Source organism: Cotesia typhae, unplaced genomic scaffold, assembly GCF_013202065.1.
Source record: "Cotesia typhae breed Kobodo isofemale line unplaced genomic scaffold, CoteBio_Ctyphae scaffold_70, whole genome shotgun sequence".
Taxonomy (NCBI): Eukaryota; Metazoa; Arthropoda; class Insecta; order Hymenoptera; family Braconidae; genus Cotesia; species Cotesia typhae.
Window position 1 is genome coordinate 2,505,509 of NW_027423780.1, and position 16,992 is coordinate 2,522,500.

Below are 16,992 nucleotides of genomic sequence, written 5' to 3' on the forward strand. Positions count from 1 at the left end.
CAGATTGGATTTACTTTTTGAGTAATATCTGTTTCCAACATCAAGTGCACTTCATTTGCTGTTCATGTTTTAACTTGCTCAACTATGAGTGATTCGATGCGCATAGAAGTATTTTCGTAATGAAAACATTATTTTAAAAAAATTTTTACGGAACATGCATAAATTCTTTTTTATAGTTTTATTCTCAATTTTCTCTAATTCTGATAAGTAATTTTTTGAAAAAAAAATATTCTCTTTTTTTCCTGTTACACGGAGAGAAATGGATGGCGTTTAACACAATGTTAGTATGGTCTCCAGACCCATACCAAAATAGTATGTGTAATATTACAATTCAGTATTGTACCGAGTCCCATAAGTATGGCGTTATTTACTATGTAGTATAGTAATGGTGGTATTGTGTTTTTCACACGTATGTATAGCAGGCTTGGCAAGACAGTATGGTCTTGAGACCCATACTACATTGCAGATGACGCAATGGTACTAGTGGTTCCCGCTATAATTTGTGGCGTGTTAAGCAATTATACTATTGTCTTACCGCCAAAACTATATAGTTCTAGTTACCATTCATAACCGATAAATAAAATTTCTAGAAAGTTTGATAACAAAAAATAGTTAAGTTGACCTAAAGTGAAGTAAAAATTGTAGTGAATCAAAACAATACAAATTAAAAAATAATAATTTTTATCTTCGATTGTTCTCAATCCGTAAGTATTTACATTAGATAATATATAACCAAAAAATTATAAACTTATATAAATTATTTAATTTTAACCAAACTAACCTAAAATTGAAATATTTTTATTTTAGATTGTTTTTTATTGATTATGGAAGGCGACCAATTATTGCAACGTAAGTTTGATGCTACGGCGTTATTTTCTTTTTTTTTATAACCTTGCTTTCTATTATTGTGATTGTTATATGATGATTATTAATGCCATTGATCAATGTGTTACCTATAAATTTAATAATGATAATAAATTCAAAAACATATTTACAATCAAGACGCACTAATATAAAATTGGAAGACAAAATTTTTTTAACTTCTTGATGACTATAAATGTAATAATTGTATTAAATGAAATAATTGTAATATTATATGTAATAATTGTATTAAAAACTTAAAAATTCACTTAACTTTTAATACCAGCTCAAAATGTTAGAGGTAAAAGAAAAATTGAAAAGTATACATAAATTGGATATGACTTCTTTTGAATTTATTGTCATTAATAATGTATTTTTCTACATTTCATTTTATTATTTCGCACGTATACGTACACATACAATTTTAATTTTAATTTTTATTTTATTTATACCCAGCTGTCCAAGTTACGCTCATGACGCCAGATATTAGTTTATCTAATATTTTATCTGATCCTTCTGTCGGCCTAATTAACCTTTCAGCAATAACATTTTATGACCCAAATGAAATATTAAAAATTATTTGAGTCGGGATTTTGAAGGGTTAGCTATTTTAAGTTCTTTTCAGAACAACCCTCAAAAATTCTTCCTGACGATATGAGAACTTTATTAGTAAAAAGGTCATTGATCGCGAAGTTAATGTTGCATTACGAAAAATAAATTTTGAAGTTGGGAAGCATCAATTAGAAAAATTTGTGTAGGTTTGATAAAAAAAAAAAAAAATTATTAAATATTAGTGTTCTCTTAAAAAAATAATAATATTTTCCTATTAATTTTCTAATTTTCTTCCTTACAGCTTTACTGCTTATTAATCAATTAACCATGCACTGCGTAAGCTTTCTTTTATATGATTTCATACGTCTCTTAATTTGTTCTATTAACGCACTTTAAAAATAATGACAGAAAGTACTAACATTTGATTTTAATTATGAAAGTATAAAAATATATTTTTATTTACAAATATACAATTCTTTTAACTATAGAATTGATAAAGTTAGATTCATAAAATTAGCTGAAGAAATTGAAGAACAGTTTCACGAAGAAGCAGGACTTTATTACACTCCTTTTTGCCAAGAGGATGATGTAAGAATCAATGCTAGTGGCAAACTGTGGGAACGCTACAATCTCGTTAAAAAATTTCTGCGAGATGGCAGAATTTTAAAATCCACACCTCAACGAGAAAAAATTAGCAAAACCTCTTCCCTTCCAGCAGATGGTATTTATTATCATTTACTTATTTATATACTCTTCAAAATAATAAACTAATATACTAACTTCATTCTTCTATACATGACTGTAGAGACAATCATTGAAAAACTTAAGTGGCTTGAAACAAACATTCAACCTTTTGATCAAGTCGAGCAATACTGGATTGATACTTTTGATGAACGGCGAAACTCTTTAATTCAGCAAAAGGATAAAAATGAGTCAGTTTATTCGAAATTTGAGTGCCTGAAAAACGAGAACGCTGTAACTCTGGTAATAGATGCAACAGTTCTTTCTTCTGCTTAAGATAAAATGGTCGCTACGATAATTTTTTGATTTTAATTTTAAACAATTGTAGATTCATCTTGATTTTAAAAAATTCTACCGAGTGCATCAGATGAACACATCGAAGAGTATTGGCCATATTTATGTCGATTTATTAGAGAATACTCGAAAATTGATGAACAACTTTACTCCAATGCAGTAGCTCAAAATTTAATTTCATTGCTTGCTGAAGAGCCTGATGGTAATTTAAAATAATGTTTATTTAAATTAATATAAATCGTATCATTTTAATTTATTTACTAATCATGATTGACATTTACTAATATTTAGTTCTTTTTAGATAACAATGGAGTTTTAATATTATTATTATTAGCTCACATGCTTAAAAGCACGAGTATTAAGCCAGCTGCCCCAAAAAATCTGGTAAAAAGAGGAAAAATTTGTCTGGAGATACTCCACCTCAGAAAAAAATGATAAAAGTGAGCAGCTGAAGGAACCTGACTTTGTGAATGATTTTTAGCAATTGTGAAGGTAAATATTACTTTTACTCACCTATATCTGTATTAATTTTCTTCGATTTCATATGTAATTTAAATTCAAGATTGACTCGCAAATTAACGAACGAGTCGAAGAAAAAAAAAGAGTCGCTGCACAACAAAAGAAAACTGTTCAGCCGTACATGCTGTTTGTTGGAGGGCCTGAAAAGTGCACCAGTTTTTATGTCATTGTAGATGACTATAAGTACAAGGTCGATAATCCTCTGAATGCTTTGAAATTGAATTTTGAACTTTTTTTCTTCGGAAATTACGAATTTCCGGAGTCATGCTACAATATCTGGATATTCATCCAGAAATTTTTATTCAAGACATCGACTGTTGGCAACAAATACCCAGTAAAAATAAAAAAAATGACCGGATTCATCAAGTATAACATGAAGATTAAACTTTAAATATTTTAAGCATCTTACTTAGTTTTTAATAACAGTTAAAGTTGAAGTGATAGTGTTACGATATAATTAAAATAAGATATTCTATTATATTTATTTTAAACGATTGAAGATCGTGATTCAATAATATAAAGTAATTTATAATTTATAACATAATAATAATTTATAGTTAACCATTAATTATATTAAATTGTGATACTGAATCATTTAAATATGACTTCATTTAAAAGATATGAACACTTTTTTAATTTACCACTTTTAAGCGATAATATGACAGAACAATCATTATCATTTATTTCCAACCTATATAATTATAACGATTTATCTCGTGCTCGTGTACAAAACATCATTGATAGCTGTTCTAACTTCGTCAAAAATTCACCTCTAAACACATTTATAACAGGATTAATACAACGCTTAGAAGACTTGGGTGAAAGATCAGAAAATTTATATGATTTTCGTGAAACTCAAGATGTTTTGAGTAATCCTTTCAAAGATTTAACTAGTGAATTTAAAAGATTAGAAGCTTTTAAAAGTAATGGTACGTACGTTCCTCCTCAAAAAATAAAAATTGGAGAAAGAGAAGACTACCGGAATAGTGAAGGCGTCACAAATCGTGTGAAAATTCCAGTCACGATTGAGTATATTTCAATAACTGTAACATTGAAGAATTTTTGGAATTGCCAAATATTTTTGAAAGTATCCAAGATTATATGGGTAGTTTATCAGATGAATCTAATATACTTCAAAATGTTTTACAAGGCCAGCTATGGAAAGAAAAGAAAAATCTTTTGGCGATAAATTGGTGTTACCATTGGTATTGTATCATGATGACTATGAAACAAATAATCCCTTAGGAAGCCATAGAGGCCTGGCAAAAACGGGTGCAGTTTATATAAATATCCCTTGCTTGCCCCCCAATCTTCAATCTAAGTTGGAAAATATTTTTGTTACATTACTTTTCAATTCTCTGGATGAAAAAGACTTCAGTTATCAAATTATTTTACATAAATTACTAGAAGAATTAAAAGAACTTCAGACTACTGGATTAATATTATTTGAAAAAACTCCATCGGAAAAAACCATTTTTTTTTCATTACTCACTGTTGTTGGTGATAATCTGGCTATGAATGCTATTCATGGTTTTATTTGCAGTTTTTCTGGTAATTATTGCTGTAGATTCTGCTTAATTGATCGAAGTCAGATAAAAGATACCTATCAAATTGATGAGTCTTTACTTAGGACACAAAGTCAGTATGAATTTCAAATAGAGACCAAAAAATTTGATTCAACTGGTATCAAAAGTTCAAGCTGCTTCAATTACTTACCAGGATACAATGTGATCGACTCTATGTGTGTCGACGTTATGCATGACATTCTCGAAGGAGTTTGTCAATATGACTTAGGCAAAATATTTAATAATTTCATTTTTAAAAAAAAATATTTTGATTTGAACACGCTAAATAACAGAGTACGGGGATTTGATTATGGTCCAATAGAAAAACGGAATAAAACACCAGATATTACTCTTAATCATATAAAAAATGAATGTATCATTCTATCTTCAGCAGAAATGTTATGTCTCATTAGAAATATAAATCTGATATTAGGAGATTTAATTCCTACGAATGATGAACATTGGGACCTTATCATTTTACTGAAAAAATTGTTGACATAACAACAGCTAAGGCCCTTCATAAAAATACAATTACATATTTTAGAGTACTTGTTTCTGAGTATCTAAAAAAACTTTTGGCATTATTTCCAAGCTCTCTTAAATTTAAGCACCACGTGTTGACTCATTATCCCGATTTATTTTTCAAATTTGGACCTATTGGGAACATGGAGTGCTCCATCTATGAAAGGCTTCATAGACATGGGAAAATTACATCCTATAACGCCATAAGTCGTGTCAATATCTGTCATACTGTAGCTGTAAAGAATCAACTGAAATTCAGCAATTTACTCCGAAATTCTAAGAGGCAAATCGAATCTTTTACTACCGCTCCACTGTCTAAAATTTTAAACATCGAAACGGATTCTAATTATCGATTATTTGCACACTGTCTTCCTGCTGGAGTAATAAATGTTTGTTCAACGTCGTCTATAAAGTATATGGGCCAGGAATTGATGAAAAATACAGTATTGATGATGCCCGCTGAAAACGGACCATTATTTTATTATATATATAAAATTTTTTTGGAACAAATTAAAAAATTAATTTTGGTCGTTACATGTATTGATGAATATATTTTTGATGAACACTTTCAAGGATATGAAATTAGTATGAATCATAAAAACTGGTCCTGTTTATTTTACTCAGACTTAAAATTTTGTACGTTGACAAGGTGTGTAACAGCTGGAAATGGAAAAATTTACATTCCTAAACGCTGGATATAAACTATCATAATTAAATCGTGTATAGTAATAATATGAAAAAAAATAAAATAACAGATAAAAAAATTTTTTAAATAATTTCTTTCATATATTTTTATAAGACAGACATAAATTCTTGTCATGTTTGTTTTCATTTTGCTTTAATAAAACCAATTCATATCAAAGTAGAAATCAAAAAAAAAAAAAAACAATCATGTTATGAAATAATTAATATCATTTACATAATATAGTTCGGACATAACCTACTGTTGCAATTCAATAAACATTGTTGTTACTCCAATGCTGTTATAGCTAATATCGCAATATTGGCTAGGCCTACCTGCCATAAGAATTGTACATACGACAAGCCAGTATGGGCCTGAAGGCCATACTAGCATTGCGGCGTCCGCGATAACTATTGCCGATGTTACCATTCCCGCAATGGTCGAATCATCTATGTCTACAATTTCATAATGGATAAAAATCTTCGATACCATACTGTATGGCGTTCTCGCCTATACTGGTATGGTGGTATCCACCATCCATTTCTCTCCGTGTAAACTTGTAACAGTTTTGCTTTTATATCCGATTGGCCCCTAATCAATTTATAAACAAACTAAAAAATTAACAATAAACTACAATAATTATTAGGGCGCCACCAGGTTTATTATCACGGTTCCTGGAACCGATGCAAAGCAGAGTAAGCTTATATTAGGATAGAGAAAGTGGAGGAAGGTGCTGTTGAATAATAAAGATTTAATTAACAAATTGGCCAATATTTATTAATAATAAAAGAAAACTTAACAATATCGCGACTTATTAAAAATTAACAAAATTACACTCATTCACTTACTCTGTCCACACTTAACAATATACTTATTCTCGACGAGCCCCTTTCGGCATCTATTCGTCGATTTCTAAAGCCTTATTCTCGATGGACCCCTTCCGGTGTCTCCCCGTCGATTTCTAATACGTGCCCCTTTCGGCGTCTACCCGTATAAAATTATTAACTAACTAAACAAACCAAATTAACTAAACTATTTAATCACCCGCACAGAGACCAATCGTATGCAAGGGGTCGTTGACTCGGCTCACAGGAGTAACAGCCCAGTGCCCAAACGTAGACCTAGATACTCCTGCAGCACACTCTCATATTCTGCTCCAGCTACAGCAGTAACAGCCCAGTGACCAAACGTAGACCTAAATACTATGCAACTCACACATAACCAATATCGATTTTACACACTGACAATACTAATTGACTTTATTTAAAAATTTAATATGACGAATTCTATTAATTTAATTTGACCTTAAAAATTATCAATTAAAATATTCAATCATTAATAATTTAATAAAACAACTTATTCAAATGAACGAACTAAATTCCACAATGTGATGGTAAAAAGTGAGTGCGAGCGAGACGGCAGAGCAACAGAATTATTATTACTATTGTTATCATCGTTATTATTACTATTATTATTATTGTTATTATTACTATTGTCATCATCGTTATTACCACTATTATTACTATCATTATTATTACTATTATTACTATCATTATTATTACTATTATTATCGTTCTTGTCATTATTAATACCGGAGTATATTTAATATACTAAAGATGTTTTTTTTTTTATATATCATTGTTCATTTACATTTCTTTGTTTAATGAAAAAGTTTATTTAGTTTTAAATACTTGACTGAGATTTATTTTAAAATGCGCGCGAATGTTTGAGTACGCCACCGCGGCGAGAGATGGCGAAGAATTTCGCCGCTCGTTCGTTTACAGTAAAAACCGACGAACTAATATAAGCGAAACTGCGTGGCGATAATTTTTGTTCTTTTAAAGAACAAAAATTTATTTACCTGAAAGAAAGAATTAATTGAATTCTCGAACAGATTCAAAATATCTGAATAATTATTCAATTGATTACTTTCATTGGGAAATTATTTTGGTGAAAATTATTATTTAGCAAATGTTATTTTTTTTCTAAGTCCCGAACGACTTTTGTATGGAATTGATTTGGTATGAAATTTATTGTAATCTGTTGAAATTAATGAGTGAATTTAATATTTGATCAGATTTAAATAATTAAAAAATCTGAAGTTTGGCGAAAAGCGATAGATGGCGATAATTTTCCCAGATCTTTCACTCTTGAAGAAAGGTCTGGGAAATGCCAAAAGCGATTTTTATCGACGGGAAAGGCAACCAAGTTTTCCAGTGGTTCTTGTTTCTGGTAGAAGACCCTTCACCAAGGAATAACCAAGGAACTCTTACCTTGTCTCCGACCAGGAACCAGGTAAGTGCTGACTTATCCATTGGGGGAAATTTGGCCACCGGGAAGGGTTGCTTTCCAAGCACCCAGAGGGAACTAGGGGTAAATAGGGCCGGGAAGGGTTGCTTTCCAAGCACCCAGAGGGAACTAGGGGTAAGTAGGGCCGGAAAGGGTTGCTTTCCAAGCACCCAGAGGGAACTAGGGGTAAATAGGGCCGGGAAGGGTTGCTTTCCAAGCACCCAGAGGGAACTAGGGGTAAGTAGGGCCGGGAAGGGTTGCTTTCCAAGCACCCAGAGGGAACTAGGGGTAAGTAGGGGCCGGGAAGGGTTGCTTTCCAAGCACCCAGAGGGAACTAGGGGTAAATAGGGCCGGGAAGGGTTGCTTTCCAAGCACCCAGAGGGAACTAGGGGTAAGTAGGGCCGGAAAGGGTTGCTTTCCAAGCACCCAGAGGGAACTAGGGGTAAGTAGGGCCGGAAAGGGTTACTTTTCAAGTATCCAGATGGGAGTAGGGGCAGGTAGGGCCGTGATTTAAAACGCAACCGTCGGTAAAGAAGAATACTACTGTGTAAAGGTAGTAGACAGAGTTTGGCCACCAGATGGCTCTAAAGAGAACCGGAAAGTAAATGTTGTGTGCGGGTTATGTGCGATGTTGTAAAGTTTGACATAACGCTTGTAAATTTTATAAACTTGAGTTTCAATTTTTGCTGTTTGTTGTCTTAAATAAATAGAGTATTAATTATAATTAGGCTCGAAATTTATTTATAAGTAAAATAAGTTATCCCTTAAAAGATCCTGGACTCCGGCGAGATTTTATTCGAGCTAGGGGATATAGATGTATAGGTAAAGCCTTGACTGTAACACAACAGTAATAAAATTTTAAATTTATTAAAATTCACTCCTTTTGGGAAACCGAAAAAATACCCGTTACAACAATAACTCAAACTTACATTCTCAAATTCCAATTGATAATTTATTTTTTGATTTAAATGATTAAAATTCCTAACTAATTTATTGCCGTCGTCTTAATAATACAACAATAAATATTTAATAGCAAGAGGTCTTCGTATCTTGTATTAATAGGTTCAAATATTTAGACAGAGGTCTTAATAATCTGCCGACATAGTCATTGTTCTGTCCGGGATTTGATAAGTTTATAAGATTATTTTTGATAATTAATTTAATTTCAATAATAAATTTACTAATTAGATACAAAATTATTAATAAAAATTGACGACGAAATTTAATGAATTATAACCGAAATTATTAGTGAAGTTCTTCAACATAAAGTAACGAATTCCTGGACTTAATGTCCACGCTGTTAATTATTAATGTTCAGTCATTTTAATTTGTCTAAAAATTCCATGAACTTAAGTTCAAATTAATCAATTTACATGTGACCAAATATTTGGCAATATAAAATATTTCAATTAATCATTCTAAAACATTCGCTAGCTTGGTTGTTATTGACCTTTAGTATTTGAATTGACTGCAACGTAAAATTCTACTGACGCTCGATAAAAAATCCGTGAGAAAACACTTGTCGATTATTTTCAAGCATAAAAATTAATCATTCATTTTTTTTAAATTAATTATTTATAAAATAATAGCAATCAATAAAACAAATTTCAGATGTTAAATAAATTTAATGGATCAATTTTAGTTAATTTAAATTTCTCACTGAGAATGTTGAAAGAACTTATCCCTCAAGGTCGACTGAATGACTCTCGGGTATAGATCCCCATGGAAATCACTCAGTTCAAACTAACGAATATTATCAAATTCTGATTCATTAAATAATTGTCGATTAAACGATCAAATTAATAAATTAAAAAGGAGATGTAACCGAGTATTAGGTAAACCACGGTCCACTTCTTTCCCACAGAGTAATTATTGATACCTTGACGAATAAAGCGATGATCTAACTCACTGCTTGAGGATGAAGTCCTAGTTGTAGTTGGCTTCCTTCGTTGTCACTACTCCGGGGATCGGTCCTTCTTGATTTTCCGTGGGACTCTCTTTGGCGGCAGTGCGGCCAGATCGTGGGTAAAACTTACCACCTCCCTGACGCCGCGCGCGCCACGCACACAGCAAAGCAATGTATCGGTGTGTCGGGTTCGGGGAAGTAGCCGACTACGTGTAGCAGGACCGTAACATATTACGGCCGATACCTCCTGCATATAAAAAAAAAAAATATGGATGAAATTTTTTTCAGGCAATAATTTTGGCATAAAAATAAATTTTAAAAATAAATAAATATTAATATTAATAATAATTATAGTTATTAATAACAATTGTTATTATTAATGGTAACCTTAAAATCCTAAACACAACTTTTATATAAGATTTCATTTATAATCTTAAAATGCTCTGGTAGCCGGTAGGTATAATCCGAACAAAAACAGTTTCACTGTAAAAAATAGCGCCAAGTCCACGTTCATGAAACTCGTCTCAATAACGTCTGCATTTTACAAAAAAAAAAAAATAAGACTCGTTTCAATAATTTTCATTCTCTACAAAAAAAAGTTAAATACAAAAAAATACCAAGAAACCGTCATAATTTTGAAAAAATTGAAAAAAAATTTGTTGAAAATTTAAAAATTAAGAAAAAATTTTTTTATCGTACTTGGCGCGCGTCATTGAGTACCCCAAATTTTTTCGGAAGAATTTTAACCCGAGAAAAAACGATTTCGCTTGAATTTATGTAATGTAATTATGTACAGTTCTATATATATCTTATCAGCTCTAATTATATGATATATGATTTTATACATTGTTATATTTATAGATTCACATTGGTGGAGTATACTCAATTAATTAAAAACACTGCTTACTGGATTAATATCAGTTTCAGTGATAAAATCCGTTTCTAGAATTTTTTTCAGATTTTTAGTGAAAATAACTGTCAATATGGTGGTGTGGTGAAGATATCTGAAATTACGTAAAATTTTTGTATTTAATTTTTTTCAGTTCTGTCATTAAGCTTTAATGAAGGAACTTGATATTGCTTCGTTTAATTGTTAAATTGTAATTAACACATTTTAGTTGGCAATCACACCGCATTTTCTCAATTTAGTCGGTCATTTGTATCATTTTTTAGTCAACTCAATTTTCGCAGTGACTCTACTACAGAGTCACCATATGCAGACGTATTCACTTGTAAGTAGATTGCATAACCGAACATGAGAGGGCGTTTTATTGAAATCATCAACGATGTGCGGAGAACTTAAAAATTTCAAATAACATACGTATGCTATGTTGATTGTACCTAACTTTTGTTAAACGTATTATGAAATAATATTTTATTAATTACATTTATGCATCTTATAGGCTGACTTACTTATAAATCTTTAAACATTAAAAGGATGTTCATTTATCCTGAAAAAATTTGGGGTACTCAATGACGCGCGCCAAGTACGATAAAAAAATTTTTTCTTAATTTTTAAATTTTCAACAAATTTTTTTTCAATTTTTTCAAAATTATGATGGTTTCTTGGTATTTTTTTGTATTTAACTTTTTTTTGTAGAGAATGAAAATTATTGAAACGAGTCTTATTTTTTTTTTTGTAAAGTGCAGACGTTATTGAGACGAGTTTCATGAACGTGGACTTGGCGCTATTTTTTACAGTGAAACTGTTTTTGTTCGGATTTCATATCTTTTTGTTAAGTGCACTTTTTTGCTCGCCTCTTAATACATTCTTAATTTTAAAATTGAACTTTTCCCGCGCAAAATTAGAAAATATGTGAATAGTTTAATTAATGCAGGTAAAGCTATTGTAATATAAACGGTTATTTTTTGGTTAATTTTGAAAATCAAATCCTAACAAGAAAATTGAAATTTTGTTTCCTTCATAGTAGCTAGTAGCATTAAAAAACTTAAAGTGAGTGATCCGTGCAAACTCCTCGGTTTATATCAATTAACTAGCTTATCAATGGGGATTTTACATTTTTTATGTATTTATAGTTACAGTTTAACATTTTTTTGAATTAAAAAAGTTGTTAATCTAGATTTTATACTCTAATACACATCAATTTATCAATAACAATAATTATTTTGGTAATAGTAAATAATGATAATGATACTTTTAACATCAATTTTTCATTACCAATATAATTAATTTCATTCTTATAATTATTATTATTGTTATTGTTATTATGTTATTATGACATTGTTGTAAATAAAGGACACAATGCATCATACGCACAATTATAATACCTATGGCCTAAAGATTACAATTATTTAAAACCCACCCGATTAAATAACAATGCCACCTATAGGCAAAGACCACAAAATCATAGAATGTGTACACTGTCCAATCGCCAGATCTTGAACTGTTGAATTGCCGGAAGATAGTAAATCTCAAACAATGTTTAGTCTGTTATGTATTTAGTCTCGTTAATTAATCAAATTTTATAAGGATAATATGTTTAAAAAAATACGCATACAAAGTTATTGACAGTTTGGTCTAGAAATTTTGTACTCATAAAATATTTGTAGATTCTTAATTTAAAATTTGAATTTTTCCCGCGCAAAATTAAAAATTCATAAATAAATAAATTAATGCAGTCAAAGCCATTGTCTCATAAAAGGCTGTTTGTTCGTTAAGTTTGAAAATAGAGTCCTAATAAAATAATTAAAATTTTGATTTTTTCATTGTTCTAGGAGGTTTAAAAAACTTAACGTGACTGACCCGTGTAAACTCCTCGGTTTCAATCGATTAACTATCTTATCAATGGAGATTTTACATTTTTCATGAATATACAGTAAAAATTTTTGAATTTTTATTAAATTCAAAGAATTATTAATTTAGATCCAATATTCCAATACACATTAATTTAATAACAACAGTAATTATTTTAGTAGTAGTAATGAATGATAATGATAGATATTAATTTTACTATTATTTCTAACATAAATTAATTATTATCGACATTATTAATTTTAGTTTTATAATTACTATTATCATTATTGTTATTCTGAGATATTGTTGTTAGTAAATGACACAATGAATAATGCGCATAATTATAGGATTTTTCACCTAAAGATTACAATTATTTGAAACCTACTTGATTGAATAACAATGCCACCTGTAGGCAACGACTATAAATTCATAGAATGTGTACACTATCCAAAGAGAGATGCCTAGATCTTGAACTGCTGACTTGCAGGAAGATAGTGAAACTTAAACAATGTTTAGCCTGCAGTCTAGTGCATGTTTGTGCATGCAGTCTAGTTAATGAATAACATTTAATAGGAAGAATAGGTTTAAAAGCATACACATATAAAGTTGTTTGATAGTTTGTTTTAGAAATTTTGTATTTATAAGATATTTTTACATTCTTAATTTCAAAATTAAATTTTTGCCGCGTAAAATTAAAAATTCACAAACAAATAAATTAATTCAGGCGAAGCTATTGTCATATAAGAGGTTTTTTGTACGTTAATTTTGAAAATCAAATTCCTAATAGAAACTTTGAAATTCTTTTTCTTTCATAGCAGCTAGTAGGATTAAAAAACTTATAAACTCCTCGGTTTAAATCGATCAACTAACTTATCAATGGGGATTGCAAATTTTTAATGTATATATAGTTAAAATTTCAAAATTTATGTAAATTAAAATAATTATTAATTTAGATTTGATAATCCAACGAACATCAATTAAATAATAACAATAATTCGTTTAGTAATAATAAATAATGATAAATATTAGAATTACTATTATTTTCAACATCAATTTGTTATTACTGGTATAATTAATTTCAGTCTTATAATTATTATTATTGTTATTGTTATTATGATGTCGTAGCTAGTAAATGACACAATGCACCATGCGCATAGTTATAAGTCATTTCACCGAAAGATTACAATTATTTGAAACCTACTTGATTGAATAACAATGCCACCTATAGGCAACAACCACAAAATGATAGAATATGAACACTATCCAATGGGAATAGCCTAAATCTTGAACAGCTGGCTTGCATTAATTTAGGATGGCAGTTCTCTAGAAATTATATACCTCAGCTCACTAAAGTTAGCACCCCAGAGTTTTTTTTTTTTATTGAATAAAAATTTTTTTTTCATTATATCGTTAGTTTGTCGTTTGCTTTTTTTATTATTCACTATAAACATTTGTTTGTTCTAGATTTATTTATTTAAAAAAAATTTGTTAAAAATGTGCCTTTATGTAGTCCCCCTCTCGCAATTTTTAATATTTTATTTGCAATGCGGATCGATAATCTTCTGTTTATGTTTGTTCATGTATAAAAAACCTTTGTTTCAACTTCAAATTGTTTATTTTTTGTTTAATTAATATTATTAGTTAGCTGAACATTTGTATTCTGAATATTTGCACTGCGCATGCGTCAACTTTACGTTTAAGCTTTTAGCGTGGACTTTTCAAAATTATAGTGACGAGCACAGTGATTAGAGTAAGTGTATTATTCTTGTAATTTTAATTATAGAGTTCACATGACAAAAGGGCAACGTGTAGTTTTTAAAAATTTTATAATAAGTTTTATTTTAATAAAGTATTAAAATTTTTTGTGACTTGTTATGGATTTCGTTTTTTTTTTAAATAGTTCGTAGAATTCATGAAAATAGAAATGATGAATATGAAAAAAAATATACATGCATTAATTAACAATTGTTTCGAAATTTTTTAAGAAATTTAAAATGAAATAAATATTTAATAGTTATTTATTTATTTACTTAATGAGTGATATTGACTGACGTCTAATAATTTTTTTGTAATTATAATATTAATTAAAGAGTGATTCCTAAAAAACGACACTTGTAGATTTTTTAATTTTTTACACATGAAATGTGCTTGTCACTATAGTTTTCAAAAGACCGCGCTAAAAGTCTATATCCGTAAAGTTGACGCATGCGCGGTGCAAATATTTAGAATACATACATTCAGCTAATGAAAAATGTTAATTAAATAACAACTAAACAATTTGAAGTAGAAACAAATGTTAAATATACATGAACAATCAAGAACAGAGGTTTAATAATCTAAATTGCAACCAAATATTAAAAAATGCGATAGGGGGGCTAACTTAAAAGTACAAAACTAATAAATTCTTTTCAAAATAAATAAATGGAGAACAAACAAATGTTGATAGTGAACAGTGAAGAACAAACGAAGAGCTAAAGACGTAATAAAAAAAAAATCAAAAATTAAAAAAAAAATTTGGGGTGCTAACTTCAGTGAGCTATTCCGTTACATTTACAGTACATGTAAAAATAATAATTCCAGCGCACTCTGGTGGTTGTCGATGCAAGCTGTGAATTAACTTTTTTCAGTGTAGTTGCGTATCTATCGGAAAATTACTACACATTTTTATTTTATCTAGTCTGTGGCGGTGACATTTCTCCATCGAAAAAAAGTCAGGATCTAAATTCGTGAGCGAACTATAGTATGTGCTAATAAAATTTAATAATTTCAAGTAAATTCAAGTAAATAAATTGTTATAAGTGAATATAAATTAATTAATACGGTAAAATTAATTATGACTCACTGTTATAATATACAAATTAGTGAAAAAAAGTACCGTATAATTAAAAATAAAATTATACAACCTCAAAAAACCGTTCTGCTTACTGTAAATACATTCGGTAGTCTGGCGCTCGGTTTGCAACGGGACTTTTGAACGGAACTTGGCGCCAGATTCTACCGAATCTGTAGATTTTTGGTTCCGTACTCCCTAAGTTGCGTGTTCGAATTCGCAATTGAGTCACATTTTTTTTTTTTTTTTATATTATCATTAGTTATTATTATTATTATTATTACTATTATTACAAAAATCACATATTATATCTTTTAAATAATTAATTAACCAAAAAATCATACGACTACAGTTAAAAATTGTATCATGTTATGCTGTAGTATAGTATTCGTTATAATAATAATAGTAATAGTAATAATAATAATAGTAATAGTAATAGTAATAATAATAATAATAATTGTGCGGTGCTTGTTACGTGGCCTCCTAGTGGCGCACCGCGGGAAACGCAGACCGCAACATCTGGTCTGTAGGCTAACAACGTAACCGGAGCAACGGGCCAACTACCCGTTGCACCGTAATATCTGAGTTCCAAAACAGTATAATCTCAGAAGTGCTCCCCATAACCGGTCCTCTTCGGAAGAGGACCAGTCATCAGGTGGGAGGAGCACACCGGACCCGATGACTTATGACGACCCCGGCGCTTATAGGATTAAGTTTAAGTGGACGGAGGAGCTTCGCGCCGATCTCTTGGTGTGCTGGCAGAACAGCGAGCCGGAGGTATCAGGGTATATGGCCCGGATGCACACACTTTGGTGTGGCATGCATCCGGAGCACAGACATTTTACGCCCAAACACCTGCGTAATTACGCCTCATACCTTCGGCATAATCGACGATCGCTGCTGCCAAATAGAAGGCAGTCTAATCGGCCTTCATTTCCAGCACCGCTACACCAAGAACGGCACCGTTTCTCCGAGGACAACGACAACCTCTTTACAGGTCGACAAGTGAGCATCTCCAAAAAGATGACTCACTCAAAACAACAGCTCGACACGGTGAACGAAGATCTCCCCACACAGCTTCAAGAGGACTCCACTCTGCTCACTGTCAACCAAGTTGTCTACGGTGCCGCGGCTTCGCTTCTGCCGATAGAGAGAAGACATTCTCTCTCCTTCGAGGCGAAGTTGAAGCTGCGCATCGCTCAACTTGGACACAAAATTGACATTTCTCGGAAACAAGTCTCCCGCATTCAGTGTGTGATAGAGTATGTTAGTACTCAAAGACCGTACACGCCAAAAGTTCGTCGCCTGGCGGCAGAACTTCGAAGGCGACATCACACACTGAACAAGAGTACTCTTCTTGTCATCAAAGAAGAGTCTCTTAACAGGTTGCGGGCTCTGGTGGCTTCCAAAAAGTCACTAGAGAAAAGGCTGAAGCGGTTGATCGACAACTCTTTGTTTCGATCCAACCCTTCACGC